The sequence below is a fragment of the Miniopterus natalensis genome, chromosome 3, assembly GCF_054644295.1.
Source record: "Miniopterus natalensis isolate mMinNat1 chromosome 3, mMinNat1.hap1, whole genome shotgun sequence".
NCBI lineage: Eukaryota > Metazoa > Chordata > Mammalia > Chiroptera > Miniopteridae > Miniopterus > Miniopterus natalensis.
Window position 1 is genome coordinate 39008963 of NC_142083.1, and position 15235 is coordinate 39024197.

The window sequence follows — 15235 nt, forward strand, 5'->3', positions numbered from 1 at the left end:
ACAGGACAGGGACACTTGTGGGAGATGGACATGTTTGTTGATTGCGGTTGTGTTTTCATAGGTGTATACACATCTCAGAAGTGTCTAATTGTACACTTTATGTGTAATTTATTGTATGTAAATATACCTCAATAAGGCTGTAAAAAAATGTTGCCATTTAATCCTGTAAGTAGACCAGGAAGGTTTATATATATATAAATTTTTAAGAATATATCTTTATTGAATTCAGAGAGAGAAAGGGAGAGATAGAGAGAGAGAAACATCAGTAATGAGAGAGTCATTGATCGGCTGCCTCCTGCATGCCCCCTATTGGGGATCAGGCCTGCAACCTGGGCATTTGCCCTGACTGGGAATCGAACCTCAATCTCCTGGATCATAGGTTGATGCCCAACCCTTGAGCCACGCCGGCCAGGCGGTAATTAATATTTTCAGTTTACATTTGAGAAACTAAAGCTAAGGGTCACTCAGCTACTAAATGACAGAGCTAAATATAGATTCTAGGTTTCAGGTGTATTTGTCCAGTGCTTTTTACACTTCATGAAGATGTGCGGAAAGATACTGCCAAAATAATATATATTCTGCAAAATTGTATTTTTGTCGCCCTAGCTGGTTTGGCTCAGTGGTTAGAGCATCAGCCCGAGGACTGAAGGGTTCCAGGCTCGTTTCCAGCCAAGGGCACGTACCTTGGTTGCAGGCTCCATCCCTGGCCCTGGTTGGGGCATGTGCAGGAGGCGCCCAGTTGTGTCTCTCTCACATCAATGTTTCTCTCTCTCTCCCTCGCTCTCTCTCTCTCTCTCTCTTGCTCTCTGTTTCCCTCTTCCTGTCTCTCTCTCTTTCTCACCCTTCTACTCTCTCTGAAAAGCAATGGAAAAATTATCCTTGGGTGAAGATTTAAAAAAAGTTGTATTTTTGTTGTTACTTTTATACTAAGGGAGATAAATTATAATAGAAAGAGGGGGGGAAAGCCAAGGAACTAATTTGGGAGGAAAATAGAAGATCTATAAAGAGAGAATAAAATGTTTTCTCAAAAATTTTAACTCAGTTTCTGTATCTTTTAGGGAAGAAAAACTCATTAGAATCAATGGTTCTATTTTTCTTCTCTGATTAAAAGCAGAATTTAGTAAAAACTCCTGTGGCACTTTCCTTAAATTGCTCTAGCAGCTCCTGCCATCTCTGTGCATGAATGTCATACTTTTTATATTTTATATAAAGATCAGCAAGTAATAATGAGGGTGGAGAGAAGCCTTCTCTGAAGCCCCAAGCTGAGTTGACTACCCCCCCCTTTTGTGCCACTGCCACATATTATGTATGCCTTTATTGTTTTTTTTTGTTTGTTTTTTGGTATTTTTTAGAAAGGGAGAGGGAGATAGAAACATCAATGATGAGAGTCATTGATTGGCTGCCTTCTGCACGCCCTCAACTAGGGATCGAGCTCGCAACCCAGGCATGTGCCCTGACCTGGAATCGAACCTGGATCTCCTGGATCATAGGTGGATGCTCAATCACTGAGCCACACCGGCTGGGCTGTATGCCTTTATTGTTGAATCAATCATACTGTAGCTTGCTAAAGATTATATGTATCTGTCTTCTGGGATTATAAACTTCTTTGCATTCCATCACCTAGCATGGAGCTTAACACACTCTTTTCTCACTAAATTTTTCTTGAGTGACTGATTAATCATATAAATGGAGCTGTATTGATGCAAAAAGCTATTATTGCCAGTACAAAGGAGTGTTTGCTTTTTATCCATTATTTAAAAGACTTTCTACATTTTCCTTCCTAAGGAACAGTAATCAAACTATTTTAGGTTCTTTGCTTTTAGTTCCTTAGAGAAAAGGAGAAATAGATATTTTTTTCAACCCAGTGGTCCTTTATATTTTTTTGAATGCTGGTGGTTAATCTGATTATATGAGTACACAGCATTAAGTCAAAATACACTGTATTTTACTATATTATCTTACAATTACTTATAATTTACATATGATTTATTGTTCTATATACAATTTGTGTTATAGTACAACTTTGAGTAAAACATTTTAAAGGAGATGGGATAAAGATAGCATATTCAATAATATAATTGTCTTCACTTACAGCATGGTTTGTTTTAATTCATAGTTTAATAGAGACCACATTGAGCCATATTTGCTAATAAGGCAAATATGCAGACATTACATTTTTATTTATCAGTTTTGTTTTTTCAATGAATATTTTGTGTTTATAAAGAATACAGACTACGAAGATGAAAAGGCATTGAAGAATCCAAAATATAAAGATAGAGCGGGGAAACGGAGGAAGCAGATTGGAAGTGAAGGAACTTTCCAAATAGATGATGCTCCTGCATCTGTTCATTCGTAAGTATTAATTTTTCCAAAGTAGCTTTCTAAGGTAGTTGTGCCAATTTTTAATATTTTCATTTATTATAAATGTGACCTAAATGATCTTTCAGAAATCAACTATCATCTTAATTTTTTTTCCCAAGTGAAATTACTGATAGCAACAAAGGGCGGAAGATGTTGGAGAAGATGGGTTGGAAAAAAGGAGAGGGCCTAGGGAAGGATGGTGGAGGAATGAAAACTCCGGTAAGACTTGGGTTTTCTTTCACTATTCTTACTGCAGATATATTTGCTGTGTACCTAATATGTGCCAGGCATTGCCTCAAGAGCTAGTAGAATAGTAGCAAGCAAAAGCAAATGTGATTACTGCCTTAGTGGCATTCATGATTACCAAATACATATATGTGCATTGTTTTATTTTGTTTTTACTGTTTTTAGGAAGCCTATTAGAGTTTTTTCCTTCAGTGGAGCTAGGATAGTAAATGTTATTTCTTGAGCCAAAGGTTTTTCTGTGTCTTTTAGTTGTTTTTAATAATTTCCTGGTACTAAGCATTATAGAGCAGTTAGTTGTACTTAACAGATAGGAAGATTCTGTATTAGCTGGAGAATCTATTTTGGGTTTAGGAATCAGCATATAACAAGCAATAGAATAATGTTTGAAAAACAATAGTGATTTAATTCTGCACTCTCATGGTTCATCAGGATTCAGGTTATCTTTCACAAAAACCTTACAAAGTAACATGACCAAAGAACTTTCTTCATGATTACTTGGTACCTAAAGAAATAATGAATGGATCACTGTGAGTTTAATGAAAGTTTTTTCATCCCATTGAGATACAATGGGAAGAACATGGGTTTTATAGTCACACCTAGGTTAGAATATGTGCTCTGCCACTCACTATATGTGGGATATAGGGTAAGTTTTTCAGTGATGTCATGAAGATAAAGCCCCCTAGCTTGGTGCCTGACAAACATTAGGCACTCAGTACCTGGTAGTTTTTAATGGTTCTCAAAATAGTAAGTATTCCCTTCCTTTTATGAAAATAAACAATTGAGTTCTTTTTTTTTTTAAGAGAGATGTGACGTCTTTTTTTTAAACATATACCTATTGATTTCAGAGAGAGGAAGGGAGAGGGGGAGAGAGAGAAAGAAACATCAGCAATGAGAGAGTCGTTGTGAGTTCTTTTTATGACTCTTGATGTTTAACCTACCTGTTCACTTACTTAGATGAGGCAGGACAGTGGGTTTAAATATATCTATTGCCTTTACTTTTGGTTAGAGTGAGATGACAGATTCTGCAATATTTTAGTGAAATTCAGCTCTGTTTAATATTTTTCTTTGTAGAGTCAGCTGTCCTTATTGACAGGCAAGACAATGTAGAAAAATTAGTTTAAGTTCCACGTATAATCATGTATGTATTCCTGTATGTATCTGATGCATTTGACAGGTTTTTCTTTTGCATCAATCTTTTCTAAATCAGAGAATAATAGTTAAAATACCAAGTTGGACACAGTAGATTTCAGTGTGCTTTGACTGTACAGTAAATAAGTCCTCTGCTCAACTTTTGGTAACAGATCCAGCTTCAGCTTCGACGAACACATGCAGGCTTGGGGACAGGTAAACCATCCTCAATTGAAGATGTTCACCTTCTCCAAAACAAGAGCAAGAAGAACTGGGAGAAAGCACGAGAGAGGTTTGCTGAAAACTTCCCAGAAACTAAGCCTCAAAAAGAAGCACCAGGAACCATGCCTTGGGTCAAAGGGACTGTAGAGTGAAGGTCAGTCTTAGAACACAATTCAAGCTTTTTAACAAAGAGTCTGGAAACTCTTACTTCATTGCAGAACTTTTTTCTCCAAAAGAGCCAGTGGCACGAGGGAACTGTATCACAATTTACCCCTCACGATTCAGAAATGTATAATAAAATGTGTTTTACAGCTTTTAAAAAACATCTTCTAAAACTATTAAATAGTGACTGAATCAAGTTATTCGGTGGGTGGATTAAAGTTCACAGGGCATGGATGAGCTTATCAAACCTTGTTCTTTTATCATGTCATTTATAAGACCCATATAAGTAGCCATTTAAGCAAAATTCATATTCCCGCTAATGATTTAAATGTACATTTGTCTTTGTCTCCATATGTTCATTATTGTAAGATGTGCAACAACAAAAAAATCAAGTTTATAAAAACAATTCTCACTATATACATCCTTGTTTATGCCCTTTAGAACTTAGATAAAAAATGTTGAGAAAACATGGGTAGTGGTGCATAAATTTTATTATCCTCAAATAACATAAGTAATATTATTGAAGAACTAGTGAACAGGTGACATGTAGAAAATTAGTCTTTCATTGTTTTCTTCTGTGAAGAATCTGTTGATTTATACTATATATTAAGCATTTACTTTGGTTTGTTTCATAGCTGAAATATTTGGATATGAACAATAGAGTGCAGTATTGAAATATTCAAGGTGCTGGCATTTATAGTTTTGATAAATCCCATTGCTGGCAATGGAGCTTTGCCAGATAAATATGATTTCTACTGCAAAGATTGCCTAGCCCAGGCCTCAAACTCAAGTATTTATTGAAAATGTTCTCAAATGCAATAAAAAACATGTTATAACATCAAAAAGAGTGATTCATTGAACCAGTGATTTAAACATACTAGTCTGCTTTGAACTCACAACCAGCCAGAATTTTCCTTTTGAAATTGGCAGAGCAGCAACACAAGGATAACCTCAGATATTGGAGAACTGCAGTGCAGCTTTCTGAGTGCAGGTGTCACTGCTCTGCCAGTTATCACTGTTCTTTTCCATTTAACTTTTCTCTCAGCTCTTGGCTGGGAAATTAATGCTGGAACTGACTCTTTTCTGGCACGGAATATAAGCTACAGCTCCCTCATCTACTATAAAGAAATGTCTTCAAGATTTAGACTAGGAAAGGAAAATTCTGAAAAAAAATTGTACAGTAGGGAAGATCATTTAGAAGGAAAGGCTACCTGTTGTAATTTCTAGTCTAAATGGTATAGGGTACTTAGAAAGAAAAGGGAGTGGGGAAAGGAAAATAAATTTATTATTAAAGTTGAGACATGTGACCAAATTGTTAAGTCCCTTTAAGCCTAAGCTGGGATAATCAGAGGACCTAGAACCCCAGATCTGGATAAAGTTTTTTTTCTGTATCTTTCCTAGCCTCCTACACACCCTAACACATATATGTGTACATTAGACTTGGAGGAAACAGGAGTTTCCTGTGTTACTTTCTCTACATTAGAAAAAAATTACTCATCTAAATGATTAAATTACTCATCTAAATGAGTAAATTACTGGTTTTGGTACTGGTGCCCTATATATAGGTAGCAATATAGGACTTTGCTTCTGGTGGATCTTACTCATTGGGTTAGTATACTGTCTATATAGTTCCCATTTTATTATTGGATTGCAGAAAAGTTTTTTCATTGTTTTCTTTTGTTAAAATGGAAACTTGAAATGGTGATAAAAACTGAAATATATGTGATATTTGCATTATTAAAACCCTTTGCAGATCAAAGTCTCAGGGCTACACTGTATAGTGGTTAAAGCACTGAATCATGTCTGGGTCTGTTTCCAATTGTGAAATAATTATATTTATCTCACATGTCTGTCTGGAATAGAAAATGAGAAAATGTATATAACAGCACTTTGTAAACTGTAAGAGTAGTACAAATGTGAGCTTCTATTTGTTTAGAAGCGTAGATGTGAATTATGTACAATTTGGGTTACACATAAAATTGTTTTGTGTCTAATATTTTAAATTATAGTTTATTCACTCAGTATAAATTTATTAATTTAAAAGCTTTTAAGTTTATTTTAAGTGGAGCTACAAGTTACTGAATTTGAGAAATCTAACATCTTATATTTTTGCTAGAACATGAGAAGCTGGTAAAATTGAGAACAGAAGAAACCATCAACATTAGAGTAAAATAACAGAAATTGTTTTCTATAATTAAATAGCTAGGAAGCACTTTTTCTCAAAAAGAGAGGATTCTTTTTTCTGCTTTTAAACAATTTTTACTTCTGATGTTTCATTTTTATTCTAATTATGAACCTAAGAAAAGTTATGGTTCACCCGAATCAAATGCCTTCCAAACTTTAATGTAAAAGATTATTTCTTAATTTGGTACACTTTCAAATTTCAGGGAAAAGAAGATAGAAATCTCAAGCAAGGTAAAGCCAGAAGTATCAGAGATTTTGCACAAAGGCCACCCTGTCAGTTTGCAGGAAGAGGGATGTGCTTGGCAGGGAGCCAGAAAGGCATTTCTCAGGAACAGTTTGAAAGTATTTTCTCTAACATCGTGTTCTAAATGTGCTTCTTATTTTTGTAGGGCATCACATATGTCTCTGAGTCTTTGAGTCAAAACATTTTGCTTTTACTTTTTTAGACTTTAAAATTGAAAATACATTTGGATTCTTTAAAATGAGTCGGTGTTCATGTGTGTGTATCTATCTGTCTCAGCCGAGGCTTTCACTCTGCCTGTCTGCTTTACTATTCTTAGTGTTAGCTATGGCTTTTAGTTGCAGAGTGATCTTTGGAACTTCACTCATCACATTTATGTCTAAAACAAGAAGAAAGGGTAAAGAGACTATTATTCGCATTAATTCTCTTTTATCAGGAAAGCATACGTTTACTCGGGAGCTCTCAGAGCACACTTCTCCTTAGGGTCATCAGCCAGAACCTGATAACACGACTGCCCACAGTTACAAGGGAAGTTGGAAAGGTGGGCAACAAGACAGTCTCAGTTGACTTAAGCCAATCATGAACCATCACCTGAGGCTGACCATGTTGCTGTTGGACCATGTTGCTGTTGGAACAGACTCGGGGTTCAGTGAAAAAGAAGAAGGGGACACTTGAATGAGCAGGTAACTGTCTGCCAGGGGGTTGGTTAAATTGTGATACAGTCCTACCATACAATACTTGGTAGCCCTTCAGGTGAGTAAGATAGAACTACCTATACCCTAATATGGAAGAATATTCTTACTACATTGCTGCTTTAAAAAGGCTGTAGAAAAGTGTGTGTAGCATAATCTCATTTAAAAGAAATATGGGTACATATTGAATTGTTAATATTAATTACCCAACCAGTGAAAAGACTTTCACTTTCTATTTTATTGTTTCTGTATTTGAACTTTAAGTAGGTATAATTGTGTAGTTAACTAGGTGTAATGACACACATTTGTAGAAAGTAGGAATATAACACCAAAAAATGGAGAGGCCTCAACCCCAGACATGTTCCTCACTCTCTACGCCCACATACGAGAAGTCTACACACCCATGACTTCCAGGTTCTGTTAGTCAGGATACATACCTAACTCTGAGTCACCATCAATGTAGCTCTCCAAGATCAAAGACAGTCTTCTCCAATCCTGGTCTTTTCCAGTTTACTCTCAGCTGGCAGCACCATCTAGCAAGTTGTGTAAACCAGAACCTGGGAGTCAGCCTCTGTTTAGTACCACCAGCTTCTCTTCCCTTCCTCCTGATTTCCAGAGCACTAAATCAATTCACTGTCACCACTGGTCTCCCTCCAGTCCATCCACACTACAGTTATAGTGTCTTCACAACTCCTGTTTCATCATCTCCTGTTTAAACCCTCCAATGGCTTCCCATTACTGAGGACAGAAAACAAAATCTTGGCGCATAAGACCCTACCTGATCTAGCCACTGCTAACTTTTCCAGTCTTACCTTGTATCTCTCTCCCACTTGTTCTCTGAGCTCTAGCATGTTGGCCTCTTTTTCAGTTTCTCAGGCAAGCCATGCTCTCTTGTCCCAGGGTTGCTTATACTCTGTTATGTTTGGAGTGCTCTTTCTCCACTCTTGCCTAGTTAATTTAACTCCGACATATCCTTTAGATCTCTGCTAATTGATTCTTCAGGGATGCCTCATTTGCCCCCTAGACTAATTCCTTTGATAAATGTTCTTGAAAATCCGTATTCGTTTCACTTAAGCTGCTTATTTTGTTCACAGTTATATATTCATTAGTGTGACTAGTATGATATTTTTCTGTCTAGATTCTTAAATGCCATGTGGGTAAGACCTTGGTTTTTCTCACTATTGCATTCCTAGTGCCAGCACCAGGCCTGGCTTATACACTCCCAGGTATAGAAGTGAAAGAGCAAGATGGGTTTGTGGGTCTGTAGGTGGCTTAATACGGATGGGGTTTTGTGTGACTGAGGAAACATGGAGGGAACTGAGGCTACATAGAAGATGTAAAGCAGTGGCTTTTAAATCGTTTTGACCATGATCCACAGTAAGAAAGGCAGTTTATATCACAGCTTAATATGTGAGTGTCTGTGCGTGTATGTGTAACAGGTTTTACATACCAATACCTAGCCATTAGTTCATGTAATGCACTCTTAGTTTTGTTTTCCAAATCACTGATTCCAACCGCAAAATTGATTTCATAATTCACCAGGCGATTGTGTCCTGCAGTTAGAAAAACATTGATCTAAAGCTTGGTTTTCAAACTGACTGAACCTATGGCATTGCCTTAGGAGCTGCAGCTGTATGTCCGTGTGCATGCGCTTGATGAGGGTGGAAAGGGTTAGGATCTAAACTGGTGACTCCAATTCTCATGCCTGTTACCAGAATAGGTCTCTATTGATCTGGTTTTCAATTCAGGCTTCCAAATAGATTACATATGAAGAAAGGTTTTTCGCTGCTTAAAGAAAAGAGGATGGAGCAGGGTGGGGTGGAGAGGGGAACTGAGCCACTTACCTATAGCCTTTCTAGCATATTGTGTTAAGAAATTTGTATTTTATCTTTTTTGATGAAGGATTTTAAGCAAGGAAGGGCCAACATTAGATTGCTTTATTGCAGAATAACTGGCTGATTGATGAGAGGTAGAGTAGAGGCTGGCAGACCTCCTTGAGGGCTTGTTTCATTTATCAAATGTTTATTGAGCACCTGCCAGATGCTGTGCAGACCTGTGAAGGCAGGGACTTGGCTTTTCTTACCCACTTCTGTGTCTTCAGTACCTACCACAGGTGGATGCTTAGGAGGTGCTCAATAAGTGCTTGTTGGTAGAATGGATGGAACACACATTTATGGTATGTCAGGCACTGTGCTAGGCACCTAACATTTATTATCTTCTTTATTCCTGACAGTATTTTATGAATGATCAGAAAACAGGCGTAGAGAGGTTTTAATTTTGCTCAAATCAAAAAGCCCATGTGACAGAATGGCAGAGACAGGGTTTAAATCTTGGTTCTTTTCATCCCAATGGGATGGGAAAGTGCATAGGCTGAAGGGTCTGATTGACCTGGGTTCAAATTACAGATCCACCACTGCTGAGCTGAGTGATGTTAAAAAATTTATTTAAACCTGTGTACCTTAATGTCTTTGTTGGGCATGGGAAAGTTTAAGTGAGATAATAAGGCCTATGTGGCACTGAGCACAGTGTCCAGCACATAATAAGCCCTCAAATATTAGAAATTATTCATATTATTATGCCATGCTACCATTACCAAGGGCGCATTTGTAGTAGAATCCCGGAGTGGAGATGGTGGTTATTGAAGCCAGGGAGGTCGAGGTAAGGGGATGGGCCATCTTCATTCCTCAAGGAGATGATAGGAGAAAGGTGTGGTCAAGAAGACTGAGTCAGAAGCTGGGTTTCTTAATGAGTACTGGAGAATGAGCACGGGGTTGGTAATGAGAAAGACAGTGATAAGGGTAAAAGCTATTGTGAAGGACCCTTATCATCCTCAAAGAAGGGATGGGTTCTGCATGACTGGAAAAGGAGCTATCTGGAGAAGGACAGGGAGCTCTGGCAGGCCCACCCTGGCTCAGGGTACCCTGTGGGGGCAAAGGAGCTGCAGGGGAATGCCAAGAACTGTATTGCAGATACTCTTATATGAAGCTCTTTCGACAGCATGCATTCATTCACCCAGCAGATATCCAGGAAGTACTTCACACACACCAGGCACAATTCCAGGCACTTGGGATACAGCAGTAGACAGACCAATTAGACTGCCTGCATTCTTGGAGCTTACATTTATTTCTTAGACAGTATTTGTTAGAATATAAAGGCCAAGTAGTCACATGAAGGCCTTGATAGTTCCCCAAAGAGTATTAATCCAAAATAGTTATTGTTCATTTAAAAGTTTTTTTCACATGCCAAAGTTTTTAGGGGAAGGGGCCATATGGTTTGTTTTTGTTGTTTAATCTCTCCAAACCAGACCTTTTTAGGGTAATCTTATAAACTCTGCCTTCAAAACAATTTTAATCATGTGTTGGGGGATTTGGATATGCGGACAACAGTAAAACCTTACTGATGCTGCATCCTTTCATTTAATATATGTATTTCTTCTAATTACCTGAGAAGAAAACTCTGCCCGCTCAGACATTTGGGTTTTGTGGTTCTAAATCTAAACCAATAGATCATTAAAGTACAAAAACAGTGCATCATGAATCAGGTCACTAGAATTGGACTTGATGGAGAAAATATAAGTCAAAAGGTCTAGAGGATGAGGTGCAGACACGCTTGGGGAAGTGAATGTGAATGGAGGCAAACAGTGTCTTCTGCCTGCTGAGTAAGAATGACTTTCCAGAAATTATCCCAGCACAAAGCTAGCTTTGTTCATCTCTGTTAAAGTGCCATGGTATTTCATTGCCCAGAAAGCAAAAGACAAGGAGAAGTTGGTGGAATATTATTAAATGTATTTTAACACGTGACTGTGTGTTACTTAGCTTCCAATTACTAGTAGACTTCAGAGGCCAGGAAGGTTGCCAGCTCATTCATTTGATCATTACTTATCTTGACTAAAGGCCCAGGAGAATATATACTGAAGTAATAAAGCTTTCATTAGCATTTAATACTTTTCCTTAAAGCCTTCATTTTAGTGCCATGAAATCAGATTTCAGAGAATGTCGTAATTAAGATTTTCATAAAAAGAAACATTCAATGCTATTTAAATATGTAATGACTCCCAGTGCTATTTGAATTCATTCACATCATAAACCCACTAAAATGGGTTTTAATCTCTACTATGACCATGCTACCTTTACTTAACTGTAATATACAACACTATCAAGGTCAATTTATGAGCCACATGAAAGTTATCATCATTGGTTTATTATAATCACACTGTATTATCCAGAAAAGTTAATTTAGTTGATCATCTACTGCATTCACCAGACTGGTCTCTGAATAACTGTCAGCGCTTTCTTTTAAAAAATTAATTTTTCCTGGAAAGATGAATATTTGCCAACTTAAGGATGTTTAAAGAGTGTGCCAGCAACTGCGAGAACTACTCTAAAAGAGGAGTTCCAGAAGTGTTTTAAGCATGGAAGCAGTTTTGGAATAACTATCTTGCAAGGTGACTGCTTTGAAGGGAAAGTACTTGGATGGGCAGGTTTTGATATATTTACTTGTAAGATTGGTCAGATTACTTTGTAGTCACAGGTTATATTGAGTTTTGACTGGATTAGCTCATGGCAAATCAGGTATGAAATTTATTTTTTGATAGAAAAATAGTTCTATCATGAAGGAAAATGACTTGGCAAACCTTTGTGACTTGTGTGCATCTGCTCTCAGGAATCATCCCAGGGAACCTGCTCTTTCTGAGGTCCTTTGAGCTCCTATCTAGATCCTTGCAAGACATTTGTTTCCATCCAAAATGCCCATGGAGATTTGGTCCCTGCCAGGAGGTCATTGATACTCAGTCCTGTACCAGAACATCCGTCCATTTGATCACACCAACCTATCTACTTAACACCATGAGCTATCTATGGCCAGCTAGGCTACCGAGGCAGGAAGGGTTATTGACAATATAGCCTCTACACAATTATTGGGCCAATGAAACATGATAGTATTTTTTATGTATTAATCCTGTATAAAGAAATATTATGGGCTATTTGAACCTAGGAACACTTTTTAAAAATGGATGTTTTTGACAGGACTGAAATAAAAGACCTTTTGGCATGGACCAAATATGCTTATGGACATTTTGGACAGAACCAAATGTCTGCTCATCATTCAGATAAGAGAGATAGAAGTCATAGTTACTGAGTTTAAACTATATGTCAGAATTTACCTGAATAATATTATAGTTAATCCTTATAACAACCCTGTAAGATACCCATTATCCTCATTTTACTGATGAAGAAACTGGACTTCAGAGAGCTTAAGGTGGTTGCCAAGATGACACTTCACATATGTAGTTGGAAGCTTATATTTTATTTTATTTTTTAATTTTATTTTTGTTTAAAATATTACAGATGTCCCTTTTTCTCCCCAATGACCCGTTCCACCCCATCCCTCCCCCCTCTCCAGTCCTCCCCACCATTGTCCGTGTCTGGAAGCTTGTATTTTAATTCACATCTGACTCCAAAAGTTTGATGAGCTCTTCAGACATACCACCTGGCCTTCCTGGTCTACAGGATCCTTGTTTGTACACATGTTTACAGAACTGAGGAGGCCTCCGATTTCCCCCTTGAGGCCGCCTTCACACCCGCCTTTCAGGTATCTGTCTCAGAAGAGTCTGAGTGTTCCCTGCACTGGGCAGAGAGACTGCGATTTAAGAGGGGAACGATTAGGAACCCCACTAAAGTATTGATTTCTGGGGAAGAGGGGCTCACAAGCAAATGCATCTCTCCCCTCCCCGCTCCAATCCCAGACCTACGCCAGGCAGTATAATGCCATAAACTCCCCGCCCCACCCCCAGTCTACATCCTATTCCCTGGGACCTTTCAGTGTGTTACTTGGCAGGGGAGAATTAAGATTGCAAATAGAATTAGGTTGCTAACCAACTAACCATAAAGTAAGGGGTGTCCTTTAACTGCGGAAGAGGGAGATAGAGTGATGCTTTGTGAGGAAGACTGTTCCTCACTGGCCTTGAGGTGAAAGTGGCCACAAGCCCAACAATGGGCATCCTCTAGAAGCTGGAAGAGGCAGGAAAAAAAAGAAAAAAAAAAATTCTCTCAGAGCCTCAAGAAAGGAACATAGCTCTGCTAACACAGATCTTTTTCCTGACCTGCAGAACTATGAGATAAAACTGTTGTTTTAAGCCACTAAATTTGTGGTAATTTGTTATAGCACCAATAGGAAACTAATACAGAGGCCAACATGCTTCCATTGGGAAAGCTGGCTGGCTTACCCTCAGCACTAGGGCTCGTGGGTAGGAAATAGCCAGCATCAACCCAAGTGTCAGCAAATGCACAGGCCAGGATACAGAAGTCATAGTGCTGGTGAAGCGATAGACCAGAAGAGAGGTCTGGATGGAAGCACAACTGTTTGGTCCCAAATATGACCGGGATCCGTGGATGGAGCTCCAGGCTCTAATCTGCTACTTACTGGCTGTGTGGTCCTCAGCAGGTCACTTCACCTTGTTGAAGTGTGGGGCCTCATGTGTAAAACATGGACATTTTTACCTGCCTTGCCAGCACTGTGTTGTGAGCACAAAATAGTATAGTGAGGGAGAGCATGCTGATTAATGCTGCAGACATTTTCAGTTCTAGGTGGTGAGTCCGATAGGGTTAGTACCTCAGCACTGTGGAAGAAGCTTGTTACAAGACCGTTCTTTTTAATAATAGGCATACATATGTGACTTTCAACGTTTTCTTCTAAATCTGCAGTTAACAAGAAAATCTAATTAAACAGAGCAACTGATTCACTCAGAGGTCGATTGATGCGTCACTGTACTTCATGTCATCATAGCATATTAAAGTCAAAGGGGAAACTTACTGGTCACTTCATCCATTTTCCCGACAAAGGAACAGATTCAGGTTGTGGAAAGGTAAGAAGTTGAAACCTTTAGAAATAGAACTCCCTAATGAGTCCATGGCAGCAAAACAAAATAGAAACCCAGAGTTTCTGAATCTCTTCTGACGTATTAAAGATGGACGGCTATTTAAAGTGGGAACTCAACCCAAACCAAGCCAAACCCTTCCCTTCTCCAACCTCTAAGGATGGCAAACTTAGGTGCCTAAAGCGCCCTGTTTCAAGCTTGGTTGTAATTACCCTGCTTTAGCCACACAGACCCCCTCCATGCCAGATTTCAACCTAAAGTGGCACCATGGCAGGAGTTGAGTTCAGAGCACTCTGCATCCCAGTTCCAGCCGTCCACCTGGCTAATGCAATAATGCCACTCTGGGACTCATTTCTGTCCTCTGTCAAATGATGGAGTTGGACTAGATAATGCATGCACTGCTCTCAAGGGCAGCACCTGGGTAGTGCTATTAGCAAGTCCAGGCACATAAATCAGGGAAGCCCTGCTGAGATAGGTGAGGCATGTCACTCAGTAGTGACAACTATGAGCAGACTATGCCACAACCAGAGGCTGAAGCAATCCCCGGAACCCACCTATACACTCCCCAATCCCACCAGTTAGTTGACACTGAGATGCCAGCTCAGCTGGTTGGTCCTGAGAGCTCTTTTTGCTTTGCCAGCAGAGCACTCGAGGCCAAGGAGGCAGAATATCTTTTGAGGAGACTGAAGTCACTTGAGCCACCATAGCCACTATCTCCTGGTAGTGGACAAGCCACTCTGGGACTCATTTCTGTCCTCTGTCAAATGATGGAGTTGGTCTAGATAAGGGCTACATATCTTTCTAGGCTTTTCTGGAAGTGGGGATTATATCAGTTCTTGTGTTGGAGATTTTATTTTAATTAAGGAAGCTGAATGCTAAAGGTGAGAATTCTTCATTTGCAAAATGTAAGTAACTTCATTTTTTATTATGAAAGTAACTTATGCTTTGTACAAAAATTAGAACAATACAATGGCTTATAAAGCAGAAAGTAAAATGCCTTCCCTTTACTCCCACAACCAGCACTTGGTCATGTCAGGCTACCTGTTCTCCCCGTGAGCCCCACTCCAACAGCTATTCAGGCTCTCATTAGCTATCTTTTTGAGGGCTTGGTGAAGATTCTAAAAG

The 15235-nt window shown here is 38.8% G+C and overlaps 1 long non-coding RNA gene across 1 annotated transcript; it reads left to right on the forward strand.

Moving 5' to 3' along the window:
- The first annotated feature begins 799 nt into the window (after positions 1–799).
- LOC148093478 (uncharacterized) lies at positions 800–6113 on the forward strand. The gene is made up of 3 exons (XR_015714255.1): positions 800–2352; positions 2481–2580; positions 3909–6113. It is a non-coding gene; the product is annotated as an uncharacterized LOC148093478 (long non-coding RNA).
- Positions 6114–15235: the final 9122 nt, after the last annotated feature.